Source organism: Prunus avium, chromosome 7, assembly GCF_965620075.1.
Source record: "Prunus avium chromosome 7, drPruAviu1.hap1.1, whole genome shotgun sequence".
Taxonomy (NCBI): Eukaryota; Viridiplantae; Streptophyta; class Magnoliopsida; order Rosales; family Rosaceae; genus Prunus; species Prunus avium.
Window position 1 is genome coordinate 19238693 of NC_142290.1, and position 16574 is coordinate 19255266.

Sequence of the window (16574 nt, forward strand, 5' to 3'; positions counted from 1 at the left end):
CAAACTTACATAAAAGCAGGGAAGGCAGTAGTGCTTAACAGAAGCTTCGCAGAAGCAGCACTTGAAAACACTCAAAAACACTCCAAAACACTCAAAACACAAAGTTTATTTTCTGCTTGAGAGGCGATCTTTTTCGGTGCTTGCAAAGGAGGAGAAGCCCTTCATTTTTAAAGCCTCCTGGCTGTTGACGTGTCAATTAGAGGCAGAAGATCACAAAGCAGCCTACAGTAGAGCGGCATCTTCACTTTAATGATTCTGTCCGAACGTTCACGCAAGCGGCCAAAAAAGGAAAAAGGCGGACTCTTACAAAAGGCAAATAAAAACAGAGTAAAAGCAGGAACGTATTGCTTTTACCAGAAAAACGTAAAAGTAAAAAGCTTTATCACAAATTACAGTAAACACAAATTGTCTTCTTATCAGACATAATATTACTTGGGCCCACCATAAAGATCCGAATGGAGATCTGGATGAAAGTGGTCAAGCATGTCTTCATTAGCAAAAGGGTCCACCTCATCTTCAGGTTGAGTGGCGGAAGCTGATGCCATCGACTCGTCATCTAAATCCAGGATCTCGAGGACTTTCTTTTTCAAATCTTCTTTTGATGAAGAAGAGCCTGGCTGATCTATCAGCATCTGTAGCCTTTGCGAAACACTTAGACTGGCAGGAGAAGTGACCAAAGGCTGAGCAGCAACAGGATCAAAGGAGGGAATAATTGCTGGGGTAATCTTGACAGGAACTAAGTGGTCTCTTGTGAATTTATCCCACCAACGAATTAAGATGCTGCGGACTAAGTTAGGAATATAGGTCCATTCTTCATCAATGTCTTCCGAGATGACATATTCCCACTTTAATATCCAAGGTAGCTCATACATTATCATGAACCACATGAACAAAGTCCTTTGATCAGGATGATTCTTATTCCATTTACAAAATTTCATTTGAAAAGACTCCTTAATTTCAGGAGGAAGGTATTCCATAGTAGGACCCCAGATAAGGAAAAAGCTCTTGAACCAATTTGGGAGTTCTTTCAGAGCCCTAAGCTTAAATTGGATGAACCAAGTATGAGAATAGTTTTGATTTTGAAAACATAAGACATATTCCCATGCTTTTTTATAATCCCAGAAATTATATGAATATGGCCTAATTTCAGGATGGATAAATCTTTTAGCCCTTTCAGGGCTAGGACCCCATTCTTCCAAGGAAATAACATTTAGAATTTGGATTTTGGAAAAGGCTATTGTGTTGGTATTTTCACCCCTATGACGATGAACTATATTAACAGATTTAGTTTCAATTAGGAGAGTTTCATAGAATAGACGGGGCTTATTTAAGGGAGGAAGGTTATCCCTTAAATATTTTTCAGCTAGAAAATTTGGATGTTTGTCCAGATCATTCATTTCAATAATTGCTACAGACATATTCATATATTCACGGAATGGATTTTCAGCAATCTGCTTCTCCTTACCCTTATTATATGGAGAAGAAGTCATCAAGGGCTTTGGATCAGTCGGGGAAGACCTAGCAAGAGCTCCTGAAGAGCTCCTACTTGGAGTCATTTGTCTGGAACTCCTGGTTCGCACCCTGCAAAAATTCTCGAGTTAAGAAATCAGGGAGCGCATTAGTTTCACCTTTAATAAATTCAATATCAAAATCGAAAGCAGATAGTATTCCTTGCCATCTTGCGAAAATTTGTTTTGATGCTAAATTTTTTACATCTTTAAACAGAATGTCTTTTGCAGCCTTGCAATCCACTCTTATCAGGAATTTTTTATTTAAAAGATCACTTTCGAATTTAGAAACAGCATGGACTATGGCTAGCATTTCTTTCTTAACAGTAGAATAATTCTTTTGAGCCGGTTTCCAAACTCCAGAAGTGAATCTAACCAGTTGTTCTGAATTATTGACCTTCTGTTTTAGGATTCCTCCATACCCGATTTCTGAAGCATCTGTTTCTACTATTTTAAAGGCTTCGGGGTTGGCTAAGGCTAAGCAAGGAAGTTCTTTGACTTTAATTTTCAACCTTCTTACCGCTTTAGTGTGTTCTTCTGACCAGGGAGTTGGGTTCTTTTTCAACCTTTGGTATAACAATTTTGAATCTTGAGCCAAATCTTTATAAAAATCTTTTATATAATTAAGACTTCCTAAGAACCTTTGTAACTGTTGCTTGTCCCTTATCTCATCAGGGAATTTTTCAGCAAAGGATATTGCTCGATCAATAGGAACTATCAGTCCCTTATTAATATTGTGTCCCAAAAAACGAATCTTTGAAGAAAATAATTTCATTTTCTTTGCCGAAACCACTAATCCTGCATGCTTCACAACTTTCAAAAAGATATTCAGATGTTTAAAGTGTTGTTCTAAAGAATTAGAATAAACCAAAACATCATCAATATAAACAATGGTGAAAGCTGTGTAAGGATTAAATATATCATTCATAATATTTTGAAACTCAGAGGGAGCATTTTTTAGACCAAACGGTAAAACATTCCATTCGTAATGTCCGAAGGGGACATTAAAGGCTGTTTTGTACCTGTCTTTTTCTGCAATTTGAATCTGCCAATATCCCGATTTCATATCAAATTTAGAAAAAATTACTGCCTTATTCAATCTATCCAAAAGGTCCTTTTTATTAGGAATTGGATATCTAACCCATTTTAAGGCTTTATTAAGAGGTTTGTAGTTTATCACCAATTTAGGTACCCCTCTTTCTAATTCTGCTGCGTTTTCTACATAGAAGGCAGAACAGCTCCAGGGAGATGAGCTTTTCCTAATTAACTTTTTCCCTAATAAATCTTGAATTTCAGATTTACAAATTTCCATTAGCCTAGCATTCATTTGAATTGGCCTAGCTTTGGTTGGGATTTTCTTTTCATCAAAATCAGGCTCATACGGCAATTCCACTATGTGTCTTTTCCTATTCCAAAAAGCATTGGGTATTTCGGCACAAACTTGATTTTCAAACATCTTTTGGACTTCTTCTACCTTTTCTTTTACCCTATTGTCTTGCAGTTGTTCCTCTATTCTTTTGTACTGCAATTCTTCTTTCAGGTGATATAGATAACTTTCTTTCTTCTTTATCTTTTCTTGAATTTCATTAATATACTTATGCTTGGGTGGTTGAGAGAACCTAAAGACTATAGGTTGACCCTCTACCTCAGTTCTTATTCCCTCTTCAGAAACAGAGAAAGGATAAAGCATATTAATGAAAGGGGTTCCTAATATCAGGGACTGGTTTAATCCTTTCACCAAGACAAAAGGGGTTTCAAAGCAAATTCCTTGATTAAGTACAGCAGCGTTAGATAATTTAAACTGAATCCCCATCCTTTGACTATTGACTGCTGTGTGTAGGACTTGGGTAGTTTTCTGAAAATACCTCGTTGGTACAACACCTTCATTTATACAATTAAGATCGGCTCCAGTGTCTATCAGCCCTTCAACAGTAAACTTGTAGGTTTTATTAATAACAATAGTTATCATAGCATACCATTTTTGTGATATTACCTTATCTATGCTATTAATGAATCTCATAGTGTTAACTTGTTCTTCCTGTAGGGTTTCTCTTGTTACAGGTTCTATTTTCTCTTGAAATTCTTCCATTAGGTTTTCGAATTCTAATTGCTCAGATTTTTCTTCTGTATCTTTTTCTGAAAAAGGACGATAGAGTTCTAAAACTCTAACCCTATTTTTTAACTCTCTAAGTTCTTCTTTCACATCATGGACCTCGCACTGAAGGTCGTTGAGCGTAGGTTCCTTTTTATGAATTTTATCATTCATTCTGTTTACTATAGTCTTAAAACTATAGTTTTCAACTGGTTGTCTTACATTAGCTATGGCCGGTTGGGGATTATTTGGTCCGGTTCTAGCTAGCGAGATATAACTTTCCAAAGCTTCTCTCTTCTTTTCTGGATCTTCTATTTTATCAATTAAGTCTACTATTAGACTTTCTTCTTTTGTTAAGACACATATTCTCAGATCTTTAAATTGACAGGCGCACTCTTCCTCGCTACCTGAGCTAGTCTCAGTATCTGATTCAAACAATTCTTCATTTTCTAGTTGGGCTAGTTCGTCATCACTATCTTGTTCAGAACTAGATGAATTAAGCATTATTTGGCAAAGCTGTTGTTTAAGGTCTTCACTAATGCTTAGGTTACTGATTTTATCCTTCATTTTGCACTCAGATTTATAATGTCCTACTTTTCCACACTTATAGCATGTAGGGACAGCTCCTTTCTTTCCTTTACTAGCCTTTTTGCTAGTATCTCCTGTGTATTTCCTTTTTCTGAAAGTTCTATATGGCTTCTTGGGTTCAGACTTATATTTCTCGTATTTTTTAGTCTTACGCCCCCCAAATTTCTTTCCCTTCTTGTATGTTTTATGTGAATATGATTTTATTGGTTCAAAACCAAATTGTTCACAAAAGTCACCTAATTCCTTTTTTCCTAGGGCCTTTTGCTTATCAAGCTGTTTTCTTAATTTCATATCTGTGCAAAGAGCTAATCCTTCTGCGCAGATTTCAGAGGACAATTCCCCATAGGTGTAAGACCCATAAGGAATGACACCACCATTTTTCTCTTTAATTCTATTCCTAACCTTTTCAGCGAATAGAAGTGGCAATCCTGAAAGAAATTTCTCTTTCCAAAAGTCAGCATTACAGTCTTGCCTAGTGAACACCTTGGAGTAAAACACGTCCTTATACCACCTAAAATGGGACAAGGTAGGACACTTAAGGTTCATTAAGAGTTCTCTAGACCTGTCGTGCTGTAATTCTGTAGTTCCTACAAAATGTAGAGTAATTGTGTAAATTAGTGAATTTACCGCATCTTCCTGGTAAATGTTTTCACCTTTGATTAATCCAGTTACTGGGTCTTGTACATTCTGCTGACCAATAGCCACCTGGGCGTTCAGGATTTGGGCTCTTGCTGAGTCGCTTAGGTGGAAATCCCACCATCCTTTTAATTGACCTACAAAGCCTGCGATGATAGCTTCAGCCACCCTCTTATCTCCATTTCCTTTTATCTTAGAGGCTGTAGCGTACATCATCATATGTTTCATTGCATTAATGATCTGATATTCCGTTAGACCATCAATATTCCATTCTACTATGGAGCTTCCATCATACTGAGCGGAATTCCACATTCCATCTTCCTCAAACTGTAAATCTACTGGAGTGGGTCTGGGGTAGTAATTTCTTGTTTTAGCAGTTTGAGTGAATTTCTTTTCATTTGTTAACTTATTAATTTCAGGTCGTTCTTCCTTAAACATCGTTTCAAGGTCCTCTATTTCTCCTTCAGTGAGAACCGACACTTGAGGTCCTTTTCCTTTATCTGACAATTTTACTTCTGATAATTTCTTTGCCAGGATATCAACAAAATTTTCATCTTCTGACAATGTTCTTCCCATCTTAAAGTTTTTATTATCTAAAGGGGGAGGTGGTTTGAAGAACACCTGACTACTCATTTCCTTGATCCTTTTAGTTTCTGAGGGACCGGGGTCGGATTTCTGCTCCTTTACAGAAACAGACGTTTCAATCCTAGTGACTTGCTTTCCTAGAGACTGCAGAAACAGGTTGGTGTAATTATTCTGCTGAATAACTGCGCCTATATCCTCTTTACTTGCTGTGCGAAAATTATTGGCGCTATCATCAAGGAAAGTGGTTTCTTTGTAGGGAGCCGCTATCATATCTTTCTGTTTAATTACCATCTCGGGTGGATGTACGGCTTTTACTGATTTCCCATCTTTGGAAGTGTAAGTCGAGAATGGGCTTCCTATCATCTCTATATGGCTCCTATATTCAGGAATGTCATATTTCTGAGCACACCAATCTAACCACGTAAAAAAGAAACAATTGAATTTCTTTTCTTTCATAAAGGCGGTATGGGCTTTCCAGAGATGATTTTGCCTATGCTCCTGAAAGGCTGTTTCAAACCAGATTCTTTTATTAATATTTTCAATACTCAGATAATTTCTTTTTATCTTTTCGTGTTCTATTTCGAAGGATTTTAACATATTTATTTCAAATTCTACATCCGAGAAGGAAGGCTCGGGTTGAGGTGGATTCATCCTAATTCCTGGGTTTGGAAGGGTTTGCTCAAACCTGTAGGCTGGCCTTTGTGTCTGTTCCTGGGTTCTCCTAAGACCTGCCAAGATCATTCTGTCATGGTCTAGATCGTAAGCTATATCAGAGGAGGTGCTCGACCTATGGGGTTCTAGGTTGGATCTAGAGGGTGCTAGATCAATCCTAGAGGTACTCGACCTATGTGGTTCTAGGTTAGATCCAAAGGGCGCTAGATCAATCCTAGTTTTTCTAGCGTTGGAGAATTGTATTTCTACCTCTCCATCAGCGAATTGGGAGATCCGAGTAGGTTCTTGATTTTCAAGGGGCTTCTTTGGGACTATTTCATCCAAAATCCACTTTTCTGGTAGGGTTATATCACTCCACTTTATCATTTTTGGGACTGCTACGTTTGATTTTTCAAGGTTGGTTTGGAACAAGGTAGTTTCACCTTTGCTGTCTAAATCTTTAGCTTTGGGACAGACAGTGTTCATAACCTTATATGAAACCCTATAAATGATCGCTAGATTTTGGGATCCTGGGTCCATATCATAACCCTGAGTTTGAATATTTAATGTTAAAGCTTTTAAGACATTTACGTCGGAAAGTGCAACAGAAAAGTTTGGGAAACAGTTAAAGTATATCGGACCTTCCCCTAAGGTTGACTCAACTATTCCTAACAAGGAATCCGTGAACTTTCTATGTCTTCCATCTCTTACACAAAGCAAGATTGAACTGGGCAATCCTGTTCTGGTAAGTGGTTTCACCGCTACCTGCACCAATCCTATGTGCAAATAGTTATAATTTCTCTCCAGATGCTGGTCGATTTGACTCTGGGTGAATAGCTGAAAACTATCTTTTTTATCAATGACAGATATCGTTTTTTCAACAGTTTTTATTGCGTAATCAGATCTGAATTTGAAAGATCCTTTATAGTATATATCAGTGATGGGTACTCTGGGTATATCCCAGTTGCACAACTCCTTTTCTACGTCCCGCATGATTATTTCTTGAGAGTTTTTAACTCGTAGGGTTCTATGGCTAGGACTGTTACTAGAATATATATATATATATATATACCCTTGTTCTTATTTGTCGGTGAGGATCCTTCCTCGCTCACCGTGCCAACGAGCTGTTGATCTCAGCAAATCTCACGGCCTAGTGCTCCGGGGCGAGGGGATCCGCGTCAACACAGGTCATCCTTCTTTGGTGTGGTGCAATTATATGCGGGCGTGCCAGCACAGTCTACCGTGCATTCGAGGATGATGTGAGTGGATGGATGGATGAGTTGCGCGCCTGCTTTGAGTCTAACTTCTAATCAAAGCGACTATGGTCGAGAGAGCATTAATGATGGTGTTAATGGTGGATTTTAAGGTGGTGCTCCGGCGCATTGCTGGATTGCAACGGTCGTATGACATGTGGGATGAACGGAAAAGTAACAAGGATGGTGCTCCGGCGCCTTGAGGAATCAAGGGTAGTATGATATATTGATGAACGGACTTTCCTACAATCTGCCACTACTCCTAGGAAAGCAAGTAAAGGTATTGAAAGTGCATTACAGGAAGATAAATGACAAAAAACAAGAAAAATATAACTTGCTCGGTCGGAGGCTTGTGTTTGGTGTTGAACCCCTTTTAAATATAATTGGAGCTTGGTATTTATAGAAGAGGATCTGGGAGGAAGGTGAAGCTAATATCTGCATGACGTGGTCGATCAGAGATAGTGGGTAGCCTGGACAACATTTGGGAATGTGAAGTATGGTGGTGTGACCCCCATAAATCTTGGTCGCCACCTTGATCGTCGATTCTGCGTCTTGGGCCTTAGAGGAGCATTTAATGTTCTGGTCTGATGGTTGGTGACTTAGTCTTACAAGTCATAAGATCTCGCGCCTAATCATCCTGATTTTACTCACCATACATTGACTCCAATTACTTTCCTTCAATCACTTATGCATTAAATTTAAATTCTTCTTTTACGCCGATCATGGGTTTTTTGCTGCAGTCAGGAGCATTATCTCATTAAATGAAGCGTGGGACCTCAATGACATGTGGCAACGACCCTTGACTTTTCCACTTTGGTCGTGTATTTGAGGGGTTACTATTCTCCTCATTCAAAGTTCACCGTGGTCGTGAAGACCTTGTCTTCATAGATCTCCCTCATTCTGCAAGGGAGAGCGAATGACAACCTGTCGCGCTCGGATTTTGGGCAGGTGCCTTGGCTGAGTGGTTGTTCCTTCGGTCCGCCTCATAGGCCGAGATTTTTAGGCACAAACACGGGCATGCATTTTGAGAGAGTAGTTTGGGGAAAATGGGAAAGGTTTTAAATGGGATGGGTGTTAGTATACCATTACAAGAATGCGAATTTCACTTTGGTTTTGGCTTAGCTATATATATACATCTACATCGGTTTTGAATGCATGTCGTTTTCAACATTGTTTTTTAAACGGTGGGGTTATTATATGTTGTTTTCAAATATAACAAAACTTTGTTTTTGTCCACTCACAATTTTCTGTTTTGTGCCCCCCAGGCAGTAGATAGACTTGAACTGAGCGGCCGAGCCGAGACCCGAATTTCCGAGGCCCGACTTTCTATAGGACCATCTTTATCTATTTTTATTTGTGTTAAATTTCGTTTCGTTTGTAAACTGAAGTTCTTTAGATATGCTATGTTATCACCCACGCTAGGGTTGGATGTAAGGTCGGAGCCCTATTTTGTAAACTACATGAATTTACATTGTGCATGCTGCTGTTGGGATTATATAATTGTGTTTTAATAGGTTGAAAATTTGGGAAATATCCATTTTTCAAGGGAGACGCTTCCGAAATTTCGGCAGAAAGTCTCGTTCCTCTTTTCCTTAATTTGGAAGAGAGGCTATAATGTTAATAAGTGGGCCCGACATCAATTTGATGTCGGAAATATTAAGGGATTTGTCGCGAATTCCTCGGAATTCGGGGCGTGTCCTGTCAAATAGTTAGAGTTAAGGACATCTTTGATAAAAGACACATTATGTTATCAATGGGCAAAAAATGTTGTTTTATGTATTAAATCATCATATATTATCTTTCAATATGTAGAACAACCATAGTCCAAGGAGTACACAAGTGGATATGAGAGCTATGTAATAACATTGCATATATGGAGACTTCTCATCATCTCTAAATCCTAAATATGTTCCTGGTTATAGGAATATTGATTGGGCGTCAATATTTCGCAAAGACCAGTACACACAGTATCGAAATTAAGATAATACATAAATGTTCAAGGTGAAATCGACAATAAAATTCTAGAATCATTCTTTACCTTGATTTCAACAAGCTATGTAATTGAATGTCATGTCTTGAAATTATGTACCTAACTGTTCAATCGGTTTATCATTGTACAACCAAATACATATATAACCAAACCTTTTACTTGAAAGCCATACCTGCGACCGTTCGCATAGTGCATATGTCCTGCAATCACCCACCAAGGGGTACATGGAAATATCAATAAATCCGAAGCCAACAGGGGAATGAGAAATTAGCCAACCACTTGTGTAGATAAATCAAGCAGGTTGCTAGGGATCATGGCCAACCCGGTGCAGATAATATGGGCATGGTGGCAAAAAATATCTTGTTAACTGTATAAACATATCAGTATTGCACTATTCTCCACATAGGTATACTCCAAATATAATTCGTCAATTCCAACTACTACACATGTGGAACACTCCACTCCATATGTGCGATACATCCTAGCAGAATCGGGGGACACGGAGTCGGCTTGAGATGCAAATCCTAGCAGAATCAGCCCGAGACGCAAATCCTAAGACCACATGGTTCGGGCATCCCCGAGACTCGTGGGGCAGTGTCATACGCGCATATACAAATTCGAAGGCAACTGGGGTGTCCGAAGGCAACCATATATCCGAATACGTTTCGAAGGCAAATGTACGTCCGAAGATGTCTCGAAGGCAAATGTATGTCCGAAGACATTCCAAAGGCAGCCATATATCCAACGGCAACTGGGATGTCCAAAGACATCAATATTTCTAAAGGAAACTTGAATGTCCAAAGACATCAATATTTTTGAAGACAATCGGGATGTTCAAAGACATCAATATTTTCGAAGGCAACACAATCCAATTTCAAATTATTTAACATGTATATAAAAATAAACATAAACATATCTTGCTTGGATAGTTAAAGCGATTGAATAGTAATTCCCAAATATTTAATAAAACTCTAATAGCATAATGTCATTTTAAAAATCCAACAAACAGATCGCAAACACCTCCTAACCAAATGGTCCTGATTGGACCAGCGAGGCCCACCGTCTAGATCAATTAGGCATGCGGGGTCCACAACCTCTAATTTCATATCCGAAAGTTCCTATAGGTCCAACAAAGTCTACTAAACAAGTCCCAAAGGTTTGACCTCAATTGATCGGTCAGATCAACATTGATTGCACGATCGAACGGCGACTGGTTCGCCTAACCCTAGAATCGTTGATTCGAAGTATCTGAAACTCCGATTCTTGATCAACAATTTCCTACACGATCCAAGAGGTACAAGGAATAACATATCTCAAAAAGGGACCCATCCAACGGTCCGATCATATCAAACTCGATCATCACATAATAGGTGAAAATCTATTCAATACTCAAATGGTAGAATCTCATATATCCGAGCATACCGTCGTGCTCGGGATGACGTGGGGAGTATTTTTAGAACCTAATGGGCCGCCACAATGGGTCACACGAGCAGCCATGCGCGCGGGTGGCTTGAGAGATTTTCGATGACCGGAAACTCTTGAAACTCCAGTGAAGCCGTATACTAAAATAGTCAGACTAACAAGGGGAGCAACTTTCATACATGTGTCGACCTCCAATTTGGCTGGGAAGTGGCAAGAATCCATGGTTTTCCATTGGAAAACCCTAACTTTCCTCCATCATCAATTTCAACAATTCGGCACAGAATTGGGCTAGGTCTTGGATGAGAAATTCAAAGGAGAGATCAGTGGTCATTTTGGGACCCACACCTTGGTCGATGGTGGCTGGAACTGGTTGGCGCGACCTTTGGAACAAACAGAAGTCGCGGTGCAAAAACAGGGCCCAGTTTTGCTTTAAATCGAGCCCAAAATTGGTGGTTTTGATCTCCAAGATGTGCTGTGTTTTTAAAAGGGAAGAGAGACGACTATTTTGGTTGTGGTGGCGTCACCAAACTTGATCGGACGGCGACGAAATCGCCGTTTGAAAATTTGTGTCGTACGAAAGAGAAAACAGAGGAGAGAAAGAGCGTCACGAAATAGGGAGAGAAAAGTTGGGGTATTTAAATTTTAACTTCGTAAAAATTACGGTTGTGCCACTGCACTTCCGTAGATAATAACTTCTTCGTTTCAACTCCGAATTGAGCCCACCACGTGTCTACGAACTCATGAGCTCAAGCACCATGCAGAGGAACTCTAAAATTAAAGTCGTCCTTTCACTTTAGAATTTTGAAAATTAAATTAAATTTCGAGACGAGATGTTACAATCGATAAGTGCATGCCATTCTTCAAAGCCTTGAAGAAAGGGCAAAGAGACAAGTGGGACGAAAAATGCGAAGCAGCTTTTCTAGACTTGAAAACGTATCTCACTTCACCTCCTCTGCTTTCGAAGCCTCAGCCGAGTGAAGACTTGTTCATCTACCTGGCAGTGCCCAACTTAGCAATCAGCTCAGCTCTCATCCGAGAAGAGCTGGGGGCGCAACTTCTAGTATTCTACATGTCAAGAGCTCTCCTCGATACAGAGACTCGTAATCTGAAAATGGAGAAGCTTATTTTGGCCCTTATGGTTTTGGCGAGAAAGTTAAGACCATACTATCATGCTCATCGGATAATCATCATGACAAAATTTCCTTTTATATCAATCCGTCACAACCCCGACGCTTCCCAAAGACTCATGAAATGGGCTATCAAATTGAGTCAATATGACCTCGTCTACCAGCGGAAGACTGCCATAAAAGCTCAAGCTAGCAGATTTAGTTACATAATTTACTCCCTCCTCAGTCGAGGAAGGGAAGTTGGCCAGCAAAAATAAGAATGGTTCAAGAGTAGACAAGGATTCCTCCATCCAACTTGACCAGCCCAAAGACATGTGGCAGTTGCGCATAGATAGAGCGTCAAATCATAAGGGAGTTGGAGCAGGTGTCATCATAATCACTTTGGACGGAACCATGTTGGAGCATGCTATCACACTTGGCTTCCTAGGTTCAAATAACAAAGCAGAATACGAGGCATTGCTCACTGGACTATGTTTAGCAAAAGAATTGTCAATTAAGAGATTAGCCATTTATTTAGATTCTCAGCTTATCACTAATCAGGCCTCAGGAGAGTACAAGGTGAAACACCCAAGAATGATCCAATACCTCAATAAAGTCCAAGAGCTTTTAAAGGCATTTCGAACCTTCATCATCCAACAAGTTCCTCGAGCAAAGAACACTCATGCAGATGCGTTGGCAAGCCTAGGATGGGCACTAGACACCCAGTTCAGACTCTCAATCCCGGTCGACACCTTGATCAACCAAGCATTGAAGAGGTAGAGCATATTGACTTAATGCATTTCAATGACGATCCCAGCTAGCAAGACCCTATCATCGACTACTTGGTGTATGAAAATTTGCCAAGGAAGATCCAGCGAAAAGTCGCAAGACACTACATGTAAGGTAGCAAGCTTGTTCGTAGATCATATTATGGTCCTCATCTCACTTGCATAAAGTACCCTCAAACTCTCAAGGTGCTTTGCAAGATTCATAATGGCGAATGTGGAAATCACTCTAGGGAAAGCCCTAAGCATAGGCTACTTCGGGCCTACCATGCACCAAAATTCCACGGAGTATGTCAAAAGATGTGATCGATGCTAACAATACAAGCCAGTTCTTGGTTTACTCGCAGAACAGCCCATGGCCATTCATGCAATATGACCTCATCCACCTGCACCTGCCAAGAAGGAAATGATGAACGTTGCCATAGACTACTTTACTAAATGATATAGGCCGAAGCTCTTTCCTCTACTAAAGAATCCAAAGTGGACCAATTCATCTGGAAGAACATCATCTGCCACTTTGGCTGCCCATAGTCACTAGTCACTAATAGTGTATCAAAATTCATTGGCAAGTAGTGTTAGAAATGTGCCCTAAGAGCCAATACATTTGATGTAATCTCCTTAGAATACATTTCGTATATGATAAATAAAGGGCAATATTATTTTGTTATCTTTTATGTCGTGTAAAGAAACAAAAGTCCAGGGTGTACTAAATAAGAGATAAAGTAATCTAAAGAAGTTTAGATTCGGGAGACCTTTAATCTCTAACTGTAGTATCCCAAAATGTTCCTAATCATAGGGTTATCAAATGGGCATTGATAAACCGTCAAGATTGGCACATACTATGTATGCTCAATGATGAGGATGGTTGGTCTCAAACCATTTGTGTAGTTGACACTAATACAAGTATGTGGGTGCTCATTAGTGAATGAGTACACTGAATGCGATCAACCGGAGTTCTCGTATGGAGTATTTATCTATATGTCAAACGAGAACTCATAGTTGCAATAATGCAAATTAGTCCTTAGACCTGAGGCATCATGGTTGTCTTGTGATGCGTTATTGATCTTTGATAGCTCACAAAGGCAAGTCGTAAAAGATTTTCCTTATGTGTTATTGGGATCTCTTAATTCATCATGGAGGCATGTGAATGTACAATAAGGAATCTCTACCTTGATAAAGAAAGGAGAATGTTTCAAGATATGATTCAGTGAATCTTCGGCCGAAGTACTTGAACATGATTTAGAAAGTGGTTTTAATTATGTTCTATTGAATCATATGAGTTTAATCATATTAGGGGTTTGACATTATCAATCCGTACCCTAACAATATGATTGGAAACATTGTATAAGAGAAGGACCGTATTGCATTGCAATTCCAACTGAATAGGTTCTTCATCTATTCTAATTAGCTTGGGTAGCCATGATATATTGCTAGATGTCACTCTTGGCTTGTGGAAGTCCTAGGACTGATTGTGATCAATCCAAAATAAAGGAAGAATTAAAAAGGGGTTTTAATTCCAGTTGGTTAGAAAGAGTTCTAATGTTTTCCCACTGCCTTACTAAATTAGAACCTAATGGATCGCACACCTTAAATGGTTAACTTTGAGTAATACAAATGAGAATGAGGAAATCAATTTGATTGATTTGATGTGGATGATTTACTACATGTAAAAATGTATTTGGGCCTCGGTAATAGTTAATGAGAAGCCCAAATGATTGGGTATCAAGCCCATGGACTTAAGACACCTAAATTATGGCTTAAGTGTCATAAGGCCCAATTTTGGAAGCCCAATGGGGTTTGGCCGAAAATGCTTAAGTAAGGGTGTATGGGAATTGTTTCCATAAGCTCATTTGACACACAAACACAATCCAACATCAACCAAAGAGGTTTGGGAGATCAAAGAGAGATAGTTGTGAGTTTTTCAAGAGTGAAACACAATCTTCTTTCAAAGGGGTTTAGATTGAAACCAATCTTGAGAATCTTGTACTAGCATCCTTGTATTCTCAAGATACCTCTTCTCATCTCAAGGTTTCATTGGTGTGGAGACTTAGAGGCCATATACTTTTGTGGCTCACAAGGAGGAGAAAGATCAAGAGGAGATCAACAAAGGAAAATCATCAAGAGAAGACCAAAACACAACTTGGTTCATATAATTGCTTCAAGGGTAATTATATCTTATCCTTTCTCTTGAATTTTCATTTATGAAAAACATATCAATGTTCATGGCTTAAGATACTTGGAAGAAGTTTTGTTTTTGAATTTAAACAACCACCATATTCTTCCGCTGCGATTAATTTGATTAAATGCATGTTTAATATTCAAATGAACTTCTTAAAAATGTTTTAAAACCAACAAGTAGATCACCCGATTACTTGTGAAGTATGGAATAAAGCAACACTTATTAACTCTGAGGTATCCACAAGGCAATGGTCAAGCAGAAGCATCCAATAAGATCATGATGGATTGCCTGAAGAAGAGACTGGAAAGCGCCAAGGAAAAATGGGTAGACGAGCAGCCTAGAGTACTATGGGCTTATCACACCACCAAAAGTAGATCAACTGGCGAAACCCCATTTTCCTTAGCCTTTGGAACTGAAGCAATCATTCCCCTTCATATCACTATTCCATCCATGAGTATCGAGGTGGGTAACATTGATCAGAACTATTGTTTGTGCCTAATAAATCACGGCCAGAAGGAGCCCCTTTTTCTCGGCCCTAGCATTTGCTCGTAAGGCTAAAACACGGCGTTTCGCCAAGATGTTTTGCCTTCCTGAAACAAAAGAAAAATTGCTAAGGCATGATCACCTCGGCCTCGATTATAGGCCGAGGCCGAGGCCGAACAAAATCACGGCCAAAGGTATTAAAGTCAAATCATCACGTGACAGCAGGGTCCCATGCTTCATTTAATGAAGTAATGCCTCTGTTTATTGCAGCAAACCCACTGGCCACGAATAAGCATTTAATGCACGAGGGAAGGTGGGAAGTGACTGAAGTCAGGGTTTGGTGATAGGAATCGGAGTGATTAGACGCAAACATTCTCACAAGGATTCTCACAGCTTGAGAGGTTAGGTTCCCAGCTATCAGAGCAATAAATGCGTCCCCACGGCTAGAAGCGTAGAACCCACAATCAGGGCGACGGCCGAGATTTACCAGGATTCATGGGGTCACACCACCATGCTTCACGATCCCAAATGTCGATTAGACTACCCACTTGCTTTGATCAGGCTCCACCATGCAGGTTTTCAGCCTCGATTACTCCTCCAGGCGCTCCTCCTATAAATACCAAGTTCGAGCTACATTCAAAGGGTTCAAACACCAAACAAAAGCCTCCCACGGAGCAAATTATATTTTCCTGTAATGCACTTTCAATATCTTTACTTACTTTCCTAGGAGTAGTGTTAGATTGTAAGGAAAATCCATTCATCAATATATCATACGACCCTCGATTTTCAAGGCGCCGGAGCACCATCTCTGTTACTCTCTCATTCACCCCATATATTATACGACAGTGGCTCCCTGAGCAACGCGCCGGAGCAACGCCCAAAATCCACCATCAACACTACCATTAAACGGCCTTGTAGCTCAGGCCGTGAACCTGACGGCCGAGATCAGTTCCTCTCTCGGCCACAATTGTTTGATTAGGAGTCGAACTCAAACAGGCGCACCACTTAACCATTTTCATCCACATCACCATATCAACGCACGGTAGACCGTGCTGGCACGCCCGCGCACGACCGCACCGCATCCAAAAGCAGGAAGCCACGTGTTAACGCACATCCCCTCGGCCCGGAACCCCAGGCCGTGAGATTTGCGCAGCCAACAACTAGGAGCCGATGAAGATTAACCTTGACCTACTCGAGGAGGAATGGGAAAAGGTCATTGTATGAGTTACAGCTTATTAGTAGCAATTGATGTCCTACTACAACAAAAGAGCAACTTAGTTCCTAGTAGATGACTAA